Below are 15,865 nucleotides of genomic sequence, written 5' to 3' on the forward strand. Positions count from 1 at the left end.
TCGAGATTTTACAGCAGTTCTTCCTCTCAGGACAGTGGACAGGTTTTTACATAAAGTCTTTAAATTTTCAGCAATCCTTCTTACTGAGCATTTTTGTGGGAACGTCGGAAAAGAGAATTCCCTTTTCACGCAAAGAACCTCCAGCATAACTTGGCTCAGCGTGAGCAGCCACCTGCTCCAACGGGTTTCAGAAAGACAGAACAGACACTCAAGCAACATGGAAGCACTGTTTCAGGAGTACTCTCTTCCTTAAAGAAAAATTCAAGGGTTGTCGGCAGAAGTGGCTCGTCTATGTGAATAACTTGGTGGATGAAATATTGCAATGTAAAGTGTTTTTTTTTTAGTTATTGGACTTGATATAAGCAGGCCGTTTTCCATTTACACATTACATTACATCATTGCATGTTACCCATGACATTGTTGCATAAGAACACCATCCCATGTCTAGCATTATTGCAAATGATTTATATTCTAGATGCCATAATATTTAGGGTAATTTTCTTGCTGGAAGGTGAACCTCTAGCCTTCTGTCAAGTCCTTTCTCATCCTCTAGCAAGTTTTCTTCAAAGAATGTTGTGTATTTTACTCCATCCATCCATCCATCCATCATTTTCCATAAACTGTGAGTAGCTTCCCTGTGCCTGCTAAAGGAAAGTGCTAGTATAGTGCTGCTACAGGCAAGTTTCATTTTGGGAATGGACAAAGTGCAATGTTAACTTTGCATTGGTCAAAACAGAGCATCTTCTTTTTGCCCCTCCTATCCAAATGGTCAGATTTCTGGAATACATAACTAATAGCTGTCCCAGCTATGTTTTCTAAAACTATATATTACTTTCTACCCCCTTGCCAATTAAGCACCGCTTTACAATTTGCCTATCAGAAACAAAATGGTAACACTTCACGGGTTGTGAATAAGACTGTCATGACACCGTCATAAACATGACACAACAACTGTCATGAACATGAATAAGTCTTCATGAATATTTATGACTGTTGTCATAAAGTGTAATTCGGTAAATTATGACACTTTTAATACAAAGTTGACATTATTCAAAATGTCTTCGTTATGACAACTTGACATTAACCAAGAAATCTTGATCTGACATAAATTTGTTATAAAAGTATTACTGATTAAACTTTAAAAAATATCTAACTTTATGTTATTAAAGCTGAAGTGTCACGATTTACCAAATGACACTTTATGACAACAGTCAAATATTCATGAAGACTTACTCATGTTCATGACAGATGTTATGTCATGTTGATGACGGCGTCATGACAGTCTTATTCACAACCCGTCAAATGAAGTGTTACCAAAAAAAAAATCCCGTGAAAACATTTTCAAGTTGGCAAAAGTTCTAAATGCATGAATATTTTTTTCCACCATTTTTCTGTACATCTGGTGGCAGCAGGGATGTGGGAAATGAACCCTTCAAACAAAGCTTCCTGCTCAGCGTCGTCACAGCAGCCCACTGGACTACATTTCCTGTCCCACTGCATGAAAATGCAGAATGGTGAGGGGTACTGAGCCAACTTCCACTAAAATATGCAATACTCCCGTCATCCTAATGCCGCGTAGACTGGTTGACACTCTACAAGCGCATTTTCCCCATCGGCAGTTGTTTTGCATCCTGTAAGAAGAGAGCCACTTCTTTCCATCTGGATAGTCTGCGCATAAAACTGTGTCTGCTGCAAATACATGGGGATGATAGAAAGTTGCTGATTTAAGGAGTTAATTTTATAGAGTTCAAGTTGGGTTTGATGTAAACCAATTTCAATGTATCTGTGACTACAAGTGTGAAAATATATTTTGTTGCAATATTGACATGAAAGGCAATTTATCCCCTTGTTGTGTAGCAGCAGCCAGACAGAAAACACTGCAAGAAGACGCATCTAAAATTATGGATGAAAAACTGCTGTTCATGAAGTTATTATGTTTTTTAATTTGCTATAAGAACTACATTGAAAAATCTGAAATGACATGTCAAACACATATCAAGGTAAAATAAACCTTAGGTCATAAATAGTAAAAAAGTTTTTTTTTTAAAACTCGACTCAAGGCAACAATACTTTCCATAGGTGACTCCTGCAATTTCACACTGTCTGACTCCTGAAGAACTGCATGAACAGTCTGATAACAGAGTAACTGTCAACCACTGCACTGAGATATCACTTTAATTCTAATATGACCCGTACAATCTAGCTCACCTTCTGAAAGGTGCAAGCAAAAACGGAAAACAAGGCTTATAACATTTGAATAAATGTTTACTTGCTCGGCTTCTGAAAAAAATCGACTGAAGCTTTTGAGATTCTACAGGCAGTCAGAGCTCCAGACAGTTAAGCTAAAAAGATAAATCCTTTCTCAGATACATGCTTGTCCAATTCTATTATAGCCCACAGGGAATCACATTCAGTGAAAAAGAGTAAAGAGCAAGAGGAGCTCAAGACTGCAAGATAAAGATATGATCTGAAAAAAATAAATAAAAATCACCACAAATGTTTGTTATACTAACTGCACAACAAAGCCGTAAGGAATATGAGAAATGCCTAAAAAGGTCACCGATTTCAGAGGCAGTCCAACTAGCATTAGAACCAAAAACACACATTTTGCACAGGTGATATAAAAATATCCACATTTATTTATGAGATTTTTTTTTTCTCCTTCTTATAAAAAAAAGACACACTCTCCTGAGAAGCATTTTCCTTCACAGGAAAGGAGGAAAATGCCTTTGTCAAAACTAAGGACACACCATGAATGATAATAACTGAAAATAACATTAAAAAAAAAACATACATAATTGAATCAGAACTCCCATGTATAGAAATGGTTACTTTTAAGATAAGTTTATTAAGAAGATAAATAATTATTTCATAACGTTTTGCACTTATAATAACCTCAGTGCCATATGTGGATAAATATGTTTTCGGACTTTCAGAGGACAATATTAGGAAACAAAGTAAGATTAATTTAATTTTTATTGTAGTTTTATAAAATGTAGGATATGGCACATTTACTACTGTGTTGCATCAGTTTATTTTCAATAGACCATAAGTACTAATAAACAGAGTAATGCAGTGGCTGTAAGTTAAAATGTGAAGGGTTTTCCTGTAGTGGCTTTCATAATATTTCATTTGCTTATTTGTTGTTATCTTATTTTCCCTGTTCTATTTGTCTCATTTTGTGAGCCACAAGTGTAGTGGTAAGACAGCATCTACTGTGCTGCATTAATGCAGAGTTTATACATTGATTGACTGAACTGAGAATCAACATTTGATGACAATGAAACAAAACAGTGAACTAGTTTAAACAGAGGGGGAAAAAAGGATTAGTATATTTGCTATTTTCGAATAATAAAATACAACATGAAAACTTCTCGCGTCACTACTTTAACCTTAAAGGATTTTCTTTTTGCTAAGAAATTATTGCCTCGAATCCAACAGAATGGTAGATGCGATTTCACAGTGCGAGTAATATCCAATCATTCTGCTCAAACCTTTGCACTGAGTGGCAAATTGAAACCACAAAAAATAAAGAATCACATTTTTACAAGACCTTTAATATTAACAGAAGCAGCATTTACAAAATGAAAAGTAAACGCTGCCATACATGTTTTGGTTTTGACCTCCAGCAGTGACGATACAATAAAAACAATCTCTCTTTGAATGTCTAGCGGAAGACAAATAAGTATTAAATGCACGCTTTTATAGAACCGTATTTGTGAATGTTTGTGCTGAGAAAATTTGAATTCATCATCCCAGGAGCAATTTCACCGCGTCTGTGTGTTGTTTTTGTCTGTATGCGACACTTTTTGACAAAAGCAATATTTGCATATGAATACCAATAATGGGGAAAATTGTGAGGCAATCCCCACTCTGTTTTGCTGCTCCTCTATTATTCTCTAATTTTGTTTGGTTTTTAGACCTGCGTTGCTTATATCATGTCCAATTTCTTTTGTTTGTTTTTTTTTTACAAGCAACCTTTCAGCTTCCTCATACTATAAATAAAAAGTTAATCCTGTGTCTATTCCCAAAGAGCTTCACTTTTTTTTTTTTTGACATTTTTTCATTGACCTTGATCATAGCCTGACTTATCTTTGCCACTGTCATCCCATTCCTTTTCGAAGTTGTTAGAAGAATATACAAGTAAGCCCAGTCTCCCTCGATCGCCTTGTAGAGCTTATTTGCCACACAGTCCGTCAGTCAGACTCTGGGCTTATCACCATCAAAGCTCTTCAAAGTGAACCTTGTTGCATGAAATATTTGGCAACATTTTTCTCAGAAATGTACAATGTATGACAGAGAATTGCTCACACAATGTGGAAATCTTGGCTAAGCCAAACCAAAGGATTGCACTGTATCCGAATGTTGCTGCTTGCTTGAGTCACAGCAACTCATTTACAAGAAAACCATGAGGAGGACAAACAGCCTGTAACACCTGAGAGGTCAACAGCCTGCTTTCAGACGTTGCGCTTCATCGTGACAACGATTAATCACAATCAAACGGAGCTAAACGCAGAGAAAGAGCTTTGTCGTCTCGAGAGATGCAGCGTAATGTTTGAATTCAATAAGCTTTCAGCTCGGCTTCCATTCAGTGTTGCGTTTGTTTCAAGCGGAAAAGCAGAGCGAGAGACAAAGTTTGTCTTCATCATTGCCTGTGCGGCAAAGATGGATAGAAGTGACAAGACTCAGTTGTCATTTATGCATAAAGATGTACATGTCGAACGCATAAAGGCAATGGTGCACAACGCAATCAAATAGCAGTTACAACAATACATCCAACTGCTGCCAATATCCTTACGCCTAATGCCACACAGTATATCTTAAGAAGTGGAGGAGCCTTGTTGATTTGGAGCAATATATTTGTCCTAAAGCAAATTAGAGCATTCACTGACAGTTTATTGGTTTAAGGAGTGGCTGTTTGGTGAATATATGTTTGAAATCAATGATGAGTAATGAAAGGTTTTACAACTAAGATGAATGTATTTCATTAAAATGTTCATGTGATAGACAAACAATGTTCTTTTTCAACATTTGACAAATAAAAATCAAAGGAATGTTATGCTCATTTGTATTCAGCTCTCCTCTTAAAGCTTTACATAATATCCTTTCATTGCAATAACATCTGCTGTCTTTCGATGCATATTTATACAAGCTTTGCACATGTAGAAATTAAAATGTTATCCTCTCTGTAAATATCGCAGATTGGAATGAGAATGTCTGAACAATAGATTTTTAAGTCTTGCCAATATTTCCCTTTAGATTTAGGTCTAAGCCTTGCTAACACATAAATATACTTTGATTCAAACTTATAACTCTGGATTTATGTTTAGTGTCATTGTGTTGCTCAAAAGTGAAACTGTCAATTCTTTTCAGTATACTTGTTAACATGTATTAACATGTTGTTAACATGTTTTCCATCATACTGTTTATCTCTGTCTCCCCATCAACTCTGCTTTATCATCACTGCTGAGGATAAGTATACACACTATGATGCTGCCAATGAAAATTTTAATGTTGGAAATGTTGTGTTTAGGGTGTTGGCTTTCCTCTATACCTGCCATTTTGCATATAAACCAATATCACCAGTTTTCCATAAAAAAAAAAAAATAGCTATCCTGTCAATCTATTCTCCCACCTGAGCTGTGAATCTGTGCAACGTCTCTAGAGTTAACATGGGGTCTCTGATTTTATTTAAATGTTTGATGTAATTAATCTTACTGAGTTTATACATTGGTTGACTGAACTGAGAATCAGTATTTGGTGGCAAAGAAACAAAACAGTGAACTGGTTTAAATAGAAAAAAAACTATTTTATTTGCTATTTTTGAATAATAAAATCTACAGCATGAAAACTTCTCGTATCACTGCTTTTACCGTAAAGGATTTTCTTTTTTGCTTAGAAATGATTGCCTCAAATACAACAGAATGATAGATGTGATTTCACAGTGTAAGTAAGCTTGGCTTGTTGATTTAGATGGACATGTCCTGTTAAGTTCACAGTTGAACTGTACTCTTTCCAATCTCGTATGTAGAATTAAAGAGTGGTCCATGAGATTTTCAAAGCGCTGGATATTATTTTTCAACGTGTTTGAGCCAGTCTAACCTGATAAGAGGTTTGTCCCGTGTTCTACGCTTTGCTTCGTGTAGAGGGTTTGTTCTCTTGGCTATTGGGAGGTGATTGTTTGATGGGGACTCTGTTAAAGTTTTAAATTTTACCCATTCACTAAATCAGCAGAGTACAATCCTAAAACAGCACAGAAAACATTGCTGTTCACAACTCCTCCTTCTGTTTGCTGGTTCGCCCAGTTGAGACTCAACTGGAGAAATCAGACTCAATGTGAGAAATCAAAGCTGGGACACAGAAGGGAGATGAGGATACTGGTGTCATTTTGACACGCAAGGGCTTAAAGAAAAAGCCACCATAGGGTTGCATTTATTAAATACAACAGGATTCAGAGTTGCCATACACTTTAAGACGTATTGCATAATGTCAGATCACTTTTGTCAAAACTGTAGAAACAGAACACATCGTTTCAAACAGTGTCCTCCAGAAAACTCCAAGCTATTCTGAATACAGTCAGATAAAACTAAATGACTGTTAATATGAACTCTTGTTCTAAATGCACCAATGTAGCATTTAAAGCTGATTTTGTAAGCAGCGTATCGTTCTGAATCATTTAAATCGGGTCAGCCCTTCTGTGTGTCATTCCTATATTCCAAAGCTCTTCGGTCAGAACAAAAGTCAGATTATTGTGGGTTTTAATTAAAGCCAGAGGAATAAGCTAATTAATTATCACTATCAATGGTATGGAACATCCCCTTCAGATAAAGAACATGAATCTAATTATCTTTTGACCTCTCTCTCTTCCCTCAGTAAGCTCCTCAACAAGTCTGCTATCAACGCACATCATGCATGAGCTCGAAAGTCAATAATTAATCCTAAAATTTTGCTGCCAGGATTCTTCACCAAATCACATCCACTGGCATTCCCCACCTTACAAGCCCACATGGGGACGGACCGAGGCTTTTTCATGCTTCAGATAACATGGAAGCACGGCTCGGAGCGTTGACAGACTCGGATGAACCATATCTTCCACGAGTCACAAAAAGCAGGGTTTTCCCCCCCGCAACAACCAGCAACACAAAGCCAAACTGTATAAATCACCTATTTATATCAGTGTGTCATAGAGCGACCGCTTGCTCACCATATGTTGCTTTGTCTCTCTTCCCCAGATCCTCTGCTCTATTCTTCTCCAAATGATTTCCCAGTTGTGCACCTGGCTACTCAAACACTCTCCCCAAAATACTCAAAAAAAAAAATGAAACCGCCCTGAGAATATTTTTAGAGTCCAACTCATAATGCTAACTTCTGAAGTGTGTGTGATAAAGAATAAGGGTGAGACGGTGAAAGAAGAACAAATAAGCAATGTCAGAACATGAAGTGAATGGATGGAGTGAAACGGAGCACAATTCTACATCTTCAAACCTTATATGTGCTGGATAAAAGCTGACCCTTAAAGATCAAAATAAAGATATTCATCCCTTTTGCCTCCAGAACAGATTCTTGGCTTCAGCGCACAGATCGAGCACGTACGCATGTCCAGCTTTGAGCACCTGCTTTTCCTCTGCTTATCTGTCTGCACTTCATCATATTAAGTGCTGGTAAATGTACCCCCTCCTCCTCAGCTCCTTGGCCATCTGAATAAAGCCCACATCTGGTCTGAATTGTTGGACTCATTTTATCTCCTCATGTGGTGCTAATCATAGCTATCCCAGCTGGGCTTACAGGATAATATGGGATCATAGTGCTTTGATGGACAGGGAGGCAAAGTTCTGCCACCAATTTATCATGATGTTAAATTAAAGTGTAACATTACGGAGTACGCTTCTACTGATGTTGCTCAAAACTAAATTAACACAGTGTCATACAAATAATGAATGAATTTTCTGCCTACTCAAGAGCAAAGTATGTTAAACTTTATTGAAATAACAAAATAGTGAGATTTTTCTACAGAAGAGATATGTGAATCATTGTAAATCCAAAACATTAAAAATATATATATCTTGCTTCCTTCCTTTTTAAAAGAAAAGGCTGAAAATATGGCACATTTTTGGTTCAATTTAATCATTTTTTGGACTTGTAGATTTGTCTATCATGGAGGTCGCCCTTCTGACTAGAATTTTGTGTTGTAATTGATATTTTAAGACAAGCTTAAAATGCTAATAATTTACTTTGAATTGGTGATTTTTTTTTTATCCTACCCAATGTTGGCAGCCAAATTTGCACCATTTTCAAATTGTAGACATGAGTCCCAGAAAATTGTTCCAAGGATTCACATGAGTCCTGGGCTTCACTTTGAATAACCCTGATTTAGATCAAAGAATAATACTGCGCTGGAATGACCTAGTTAAAGTACAGGCCTAAATCCGGTAGAGAATCTGTAGTAAAACTCAAAAATGCTTGAAAAGCTCTTTGTTGAATTTGACTTGGCTTGACCTAGTTTTGCAGAGAAAAACTTTTCTGTCTCTGGATGTGGAAAGCTGGTAGAAATATCCCTCAAAGGACTGGCATCTGAAATTGAAGTAAATCAAGTTCAATCAATCAAGTTTATTTATGTGTCACATTTTGGCAACACGGCAGATAAAAGTGCTTCACATCGTGAAAACATAAAATAACATAAGCACATCATATAGTCAACAGTTGTAAAAACTAATAGCAGACATTACATTTTGTCAAGTGCCATCATTAGAATCATTAATATATATTCAATATATTAACAAGTGAAAGGTACTTCTAATAAATATTGACTTACAAACAGAAAAAATGTTGACAACAGTCATTTTCTTTCCACTTCCCAATTATTTGGAGGGTAATATGAATACTTCTGTAAGGTTTTTTGTTGTTGAGGCCTAATTCTATGTTAACAGATTCATTTTCTATGGGGATTTTCACTTGCCAACATCGTCCACAGTTAATGTCTAATCCGTCAAAAATCTTCATAAAATGCAGCAAGTGTTGCAACAAAAAAGCAACATTTATATGCTAAAGATAAAGTGCTGTATTTCATCAATAACACCAGGAGTTTCTAGCTAGGTCCTGTAAAAAGTACCATGAAGCAATATGACCAAACATAAGTGAAATACTTCAATCAGAAATGTGTGCTATTTGCAGTTTGTGGAATAAATTTACAGTACATACCTTAATTTACCACATAATTCCTCTATTGTAAAGGATAAGTGGATGCTGCGCAGTTAAACCTGTAATACTGTAGTGTAAAATGTTTTTTTTTTTCCCCAAAGATCTTTGAAGATACTATTTTGGCTCTACTGTATCTGGCAAGTATTTTGCAACAGGCTTCACAGAGCAGACTAGGGAGTCAAAGCTTATGGCGTTAGATAGGCTTGTGGATATCTGGAGCAACTCTGTGCAATAAAAAGCTAAAACCTCACCAAGAACAACTTATCCCTTTCAAATTATTTTGGCAAATGTTTTGCTTCTCACACAAATTATTAGCTGCTCTCAGCTTAGTTATCTCAAATATGACGGCTTAACATAGCCAAGTGCTTTTTGATAAAAAAAAAGATTAAAAAAAAGAGTCAACTCAGGGCACTGTGCAAAAAAAATAAATAAATAAAGCCCTGCTCAAATTAGATAAAATTCACTGTGTTCGATGATTTATTAATAGAATATCACAATGGTCACAAATGAAAGATCCAAAGTCAGGCAGAAGAAAAAGTGGAAATTAAAAATTTACTTCATGAACAATGAATGAGTTTCAGTCTTTTGAGAAACTTCCTAAATAAATAAGACTGGTAAAGTGGAGCCACAGTCTTACGCGCTCACACACATGCACACACGCCAACAACCCACCAAGAGGAATATCTACTGGGTCTCTACCAAGACCTCCAACAGAACAAGGAGGTCATCTGCCTCAATTTGCAGGAAGGGGTTGGAAGGGTAAGAAAAGAGTATGAAAACACACATGAAGCATGCAGCTTATTCTAGGAAGAAAGAGGAAAATAAGAGGACAATCACAGAATCAAACAACTCAAACCAGATATTTACATACACTGTATAAAAAGACCCATAATCTTCTGTTCTCGTTGTCTGGCATTAAATCAGAGTAAACTCTTGCTGTTTTAGGTCAGTCAGACTACAAGATTCTTGATAGTTGCTAAAAGTCAGATTAAGAAGGGAGAATTTTTTTAAAAATAATAATAATAATAATTTTCTTTGAAGATAACTCCTGAAAAAGTCATGACATCTTGACATTATCACTACTAAAAGTCATAGTGATCTTGTTGTGATTAAACCTCTGACCCAGAAGTTATGAAACAAGTCTGATTCATCTGTATTCATATATGAAGAGTATAGTGTGTAAAGACAGCAAATTATGAAGGGATGGTGGGACTGCTTATTTTATTTTTCTAACTCAATTAAATCATAAAATTTTTTTAGGTCAAGATTTCCAAAATTAGTCTAGGCATTGAGAAAAAAGGTTTGTTTTCTCATGCAGTGTGTGTAAATGTAAGATTTCTGCTAAAAATATGAGTAGATAGTTCCTGCCTTGTCTGTAAATAACACATACAGCATTGAGCCTATAGAAAATAGCTCCCCTATTGCAATACTTATAAAGTTTTACTGGAGTTCATAAAAATAATGCACAACACATTGATCGCTCTGCACAAACAGGATGATTTGTTGTTTTCACCTGTTTCACAATTTGCTTAAGACTGTTTATACGGGCGTGAAGCCTCTGAGGTCTCACGCATGGGTAAACAGGAAATGGCGAATCTGTACAATTTGAAATTCCACGCTTGATCTGTTTCATCAAGTTTCAACTGTTTGATAAATTGCCAAGTGCCACACATTGATGCTCGCAGAATATATTTATCATATTTATCATCTATGCACTGCGTTGGGTCTCTGTTCAAAGGTATCTCATAGCTGTGCAGTCTTTTCACAGAAAATGTAACAGAGCTATACTTTATGCATTTTTAAAAAGGTTGATACATCTTAAAAAAAAAGAGCATCAATAATGCTATTGAGTTCATCTCACTACACATGGGAAGAAACCTCAGCTTCAGCTGCCTCGACTTACTGGGTGATTAATCAAGCCACTTTCGGGCTTTCTTAGTAACAACCTGCATTTCCGTGTCTCCATATTAGTACCACTTTTCATCTGTGGCAGAATTCTGTTATCTGTTTAGGATCACTCCTCCTTGTTATTGGTTCAACCACTGAAGACTGCCAAGAGACCGCCACCAGCGGGAGGACGGGCACAGCGTGTGCCGCAGGTGCAAATAACATCTGGGAAGTGAGTGCTCACAAAAACAGGCACAGACAAAAGCACAAAGATAGAGCCAGTCGCCCATTCTCAGGGATGAGCTCCCACTGGCCTTATCTTTCCCCATGTAAGCTTATTGCTTAATACAATAAACAGGAAGTACTTGGAAATGCAATGGTGGATTTTGTTTTCTTTTTGGTGGGGGATAAACAAAGCATAAAGACAAAGAAAAAGCAACTGGATAATGTATGAGGTTTTTGCAGGATGTAGGTAGGAGTTGGGGGAGGGGTATGGTTCTTGTAGAACGAAAGCATACTTTCTGTTCTTTTAAAGGGTTTTAAGGTACAACATAATTGCCTGGTGTTTTTATTCTCAAATGCAGGGGAAGCCCACTGTGTAAAGGCAAATGCTAAGGGCACCATAAACGAAGCAAGAAAAAAAAAAGCTAACTATTCTATTTGAAACTTAAAGATAATTTAATTTCCTAATCTGACAGACTCTACAGTAATTTAGCTGCACATCAAAGAGTAACATTTAATAGTAATGATGCTTTTGTTGTGTTTTAGTCTGCATAACCCCGAGATCTTTATTCCAGGTGAGACCAGACCCAGACTTCTATTCAGTCATTCAACTTAAAGAAATCAGGAGATTATTAGACAAAAGAAAAAGAAAAGAAGAAAAATAGAAAAAAAGGTGCAGAGAATAGAAGTAGAGCAAGGACATATAATGATACAACCATAACACACAATCCATCCATCCCTCTCTTTGTTCATCCATCCATCCAACCAACCACTTATCCAAGCGAGGTTTGGTTCTACCCTGGGTTTCCCCCAGTCAAACACTGAAACAAACAAAAGAAAATCTCCAACAGGAAACATCAGTTGGTCGAACATCTTGAACTGACCCTTTTCAACATTAAGAATTGGTGGCTCCTCTTTGAGCTTTTCCCACCTCCTCAATCCTTAGTGCATAAGTTTCATCTCCTTGTTCCCAGCATCTCATTCTTTTGGTTTTGGACTGTGGACTGAAGCTGGATTACTTGGAGTGAGAGAGTAAACTCCCTGCAGAAAGATTGCATTTCAGGATTTGAATCAGGACCTCCTTGTTGTCAGGTAACTGTGCTAAACAACTTTACTACATGCAGCCTCATTTATTCATCGACTTCGAAAGGGTGTTTTTATTTCAGTTTTTTGACTAGACATCTCCTTCAGCCTTGTTTAGATTGCTGGGTTTCCACATCTTTCAGCAAATCTGGATTGCATATTAACTGCACTTTAGTTCTTTTCACGTCTTTCACCTCCATTTCCAATTTTCCTGCATGAAATTCCATGAAGCTCACAACTAAAAAAAAAAACAACTAAAAATATACACACATGTATTGAAGACTTAAATTCCCTCTCTATTTGTACAACACAAACTGAGCCAAGTTTTAAAAACTATTATGGAGTTGCTTAATTAAAGAACTCCTAAATAGCTGCGTGAATGTGTCTTGCTGCGTGTTTGTGTCGTTTCCTTAAGTAAACAAAATGCCATAAGGCGGGGTGATTTGTTTGTCTTCCCTATTAGAGTAACAATGAAGGGTTGTGACATGCTGGTTGCTTTCTCTAAATTAGACTGTAAGGAAGCAATTAGTGTTGCATAGAACAGTTAAAATTTCCATCTCCTCCTGTGCCAATCATCATAACACAATTTCAGCTTGTAAATTAAGTGTCATTTGTTGAGAGTAATATAGCTGAAATCTAAAACTAGGTTAGATTCACTTCTTTCCTTAATCCCGCATTAAGTGATTATCCAGGAATTTCCTTGAGAAAGAAATAAACAAACATTTATCTCTACCACTTATTGATAGGAGTCCTCATTCCATTTACTTACACAGCTGAGAAAGACACAATTGAATCCAGAATGATTACTTTTGAAATGAGCATTCGCAGGTTAGAGGAGCTGAACAAAGTCTCCAGGTAAGACACGTAGAGAAGTGCATAGGAGGGAGAGTTTACAGAGGTGATAAAGGCAGGGAGCAACGAGAGAACAGATCTTATTACCTGCAAAAGTTGACAATGAAAGGCGAGCACTCAGGACAGATAATAAGAGCGATCGATGGATGTCTGAATGTTGGAGAAGAAGAACCACAGAGAGGTTAAAAATCATTATCTGAAAGGCCAGCACAGCCAGCTGACCAACTGACTGCTGCTCCGATTCAAACATCAACTCCACTTTGTCTGCATTAGATAATTACAAATACACAGGTGCTAATGAGATTTTTTTTTTACAGGACTTGGAAAGTCTTCATCCCAAAGGTACCTTTAGTCACCTTTAGAATGCTGACGCAACCTGAATGAGATCTCAGCAGGCTATTCCAATGGAAAAAGAAATGTAAGGAAGTGTTAATTATGCTGCTGTTTACAAAAATAGCATTCTAATTTGGATTTGTGTAAATTAGCAAAAACTGACCCATATCAACATTAATACTAATGACACTCACCCATCAACAATATGGTAACATGCAGTAATAATGTGGTCTTTCTAATAAGTAAACCATAGAAAAAAGTTTATCCATGTGTTTCCTTTAAAAAAAAAAAAATAAGAATACAAGAGTAACAGTATAAAGCAATGGAAATAGAATAGAATAGGATAGAATAGAATAGAATAGGCTGGTGTTATGAGGTGGATCAGTTTTGTTTTACATTAAATGCTGCTTCTTAATTTTTTAGACAGTTGTTGCATTTCTTTTTAGATTCTTGCCAGATTAAATATTAGGTATTGAATGTTTCAGTAAGAAAAAATCCCCCAATAAATAGTCTGTTAAAATAGCATTTAGGCCTAAACACCAAAACCTTAATAGAAACAATTCTTACTGCTTGAAATCGTTTATATATTTTTTTCATATCACAACGACCAGCCTTAATGTATTTTATTGGAGTTTTGTGTAGAAGATCAACGAAAGGAAGCAAATAATTATGAAGTGAAAGGAAAATGAGACATGACTGTCAACACTTTTTACTCTTTGGTTTTTACCCCCCAATATGTAGTAGAAGCACCTTTCACTGCAATTAGATTTGCTATTCTTTTGAAGTACGTAACTACCACCTATCCATTTCACTAGATAGGTGCCATATAAATTTGATTCATTTACAATTTAGAAATAACCTTTATTGTACCTTAATGGAGAAATTCAGAAGTATCAGCAGCGAAGTGTCAGACAAGTCAAAGAATGGCAGCACATTATGCAGTAAAAAAACAACAAAAATGATTGGGTTATGAAAAATAAATGACCAACATTCTCATGCTAAAGGGTGAAGGGATCAGTAGACCGATTTGAAAATCCGTGATATGATCCCAGTCCCCAGCACGCATCAAACTGAACTTGAGCACGACTTTTCATGCTCTACATCAAATTACTCTTGGATGAACACATTTATTTTAATTGGATGGCTGTGACTACGTTGTGAAGTTCAACAACAAGTCGGTTCAAAGTCCCCAATTCAGGAGAAATGTTGTATCGCTCGTAACTCGTTTGTGCAATCCTCCTCAAAAATAATAATAATATCTCGAAATAATATCTTCTTTCGAGACAAAAATGTTCCTACTGAAAGGATAAGGGCAGCTGCTTCGGATTTGTTTGTCTCAAATAGAGGAGCTACCATACCAAATTAAGCATTGGTCACATTGTTTGAGGAACAAGGATTCAGCTTGTGAGAAAAATGCTGATTATTACTATGATATTGATATAATTATTCAGTTCAAAACTGAAAGAACAGCCTGATAACTGGAAGTATTTGATTTTAATTAGCTGGCTCCAACTTTCACGTTTATTTTAACTTATTTAGTCTGTTATGAATCAAATAATAAGCACGAATTTTACTGTTTGCTACTGCTTGGGTAGCTTGGGAAAAGCTATTTTCTCAATTTATGAAATATATAAGGAAACAATGGAAAATCTAAAGGGTTTAAAGGGCCCTGTGTGTTTCACACTGAGAGTAAAACTGGAATCTGTATTCAGTGACAGCAGTGCTCAGTCTGTATCTGTTTGAAACACTCTTTCCCCCTTCGCTGACTGAAGGCAACACCTTGCTCTGTGGAGACTGAGTGACGGACTGTGCTTGCTGCTACATTATGTAGGGACACTGTGTCCAATGACGACAAAACATTCTTATCATAGCCACGCAATGTTCTCCACGTTGCACATCATATAATATCCCTGAAAAGAATCCACTTGGAAAAAAAATATTGAAACTTTCTTTCTTTTTTTTTTTCCTAGCCTCTTTCAAACTGTATTAGTATTACAGAGCTGCAGTCTTAGCCTTCATAACCATAAATCCCTCAAGAGGTACAAATATTGAAAAAGACGAGGCTCGGGGATATTGAGTTAAGCACTCGTATGTCTGAGGGGTTGCTTTCTTTAAAACACAAAAATAAGTCTGTCAAAGCATTTTCTTCCAATGTGGGATGCACTGGAATAAAAAGAAGGAAGTGTGCTCATCTTGTTACAAGTCTTTCGCTTCTTGTATCAGATCTGTTTTGTGCAAATAAACACTCGTTTATCAGTTAGTGTCAACCGCCTGCAGGCATATTTTGTAT

The sequence above is a fragment of the Xiphophorus hellerii genome, chromosome 22 (assembly GCF_003331165.1).
Source record: "Xiphophorus hellerii strain 12219 chromosome 22, Xiphophorus_hellerii-4.1, whole genome shotgun sequence".
NCBI classification, from domain to species: Eukaryota; Metazoa; Chordata; class Actinopteri; order Cyprinodontiformes; family Poeciliidae; genus Xiphophorus; species Xiphophorus hellerii.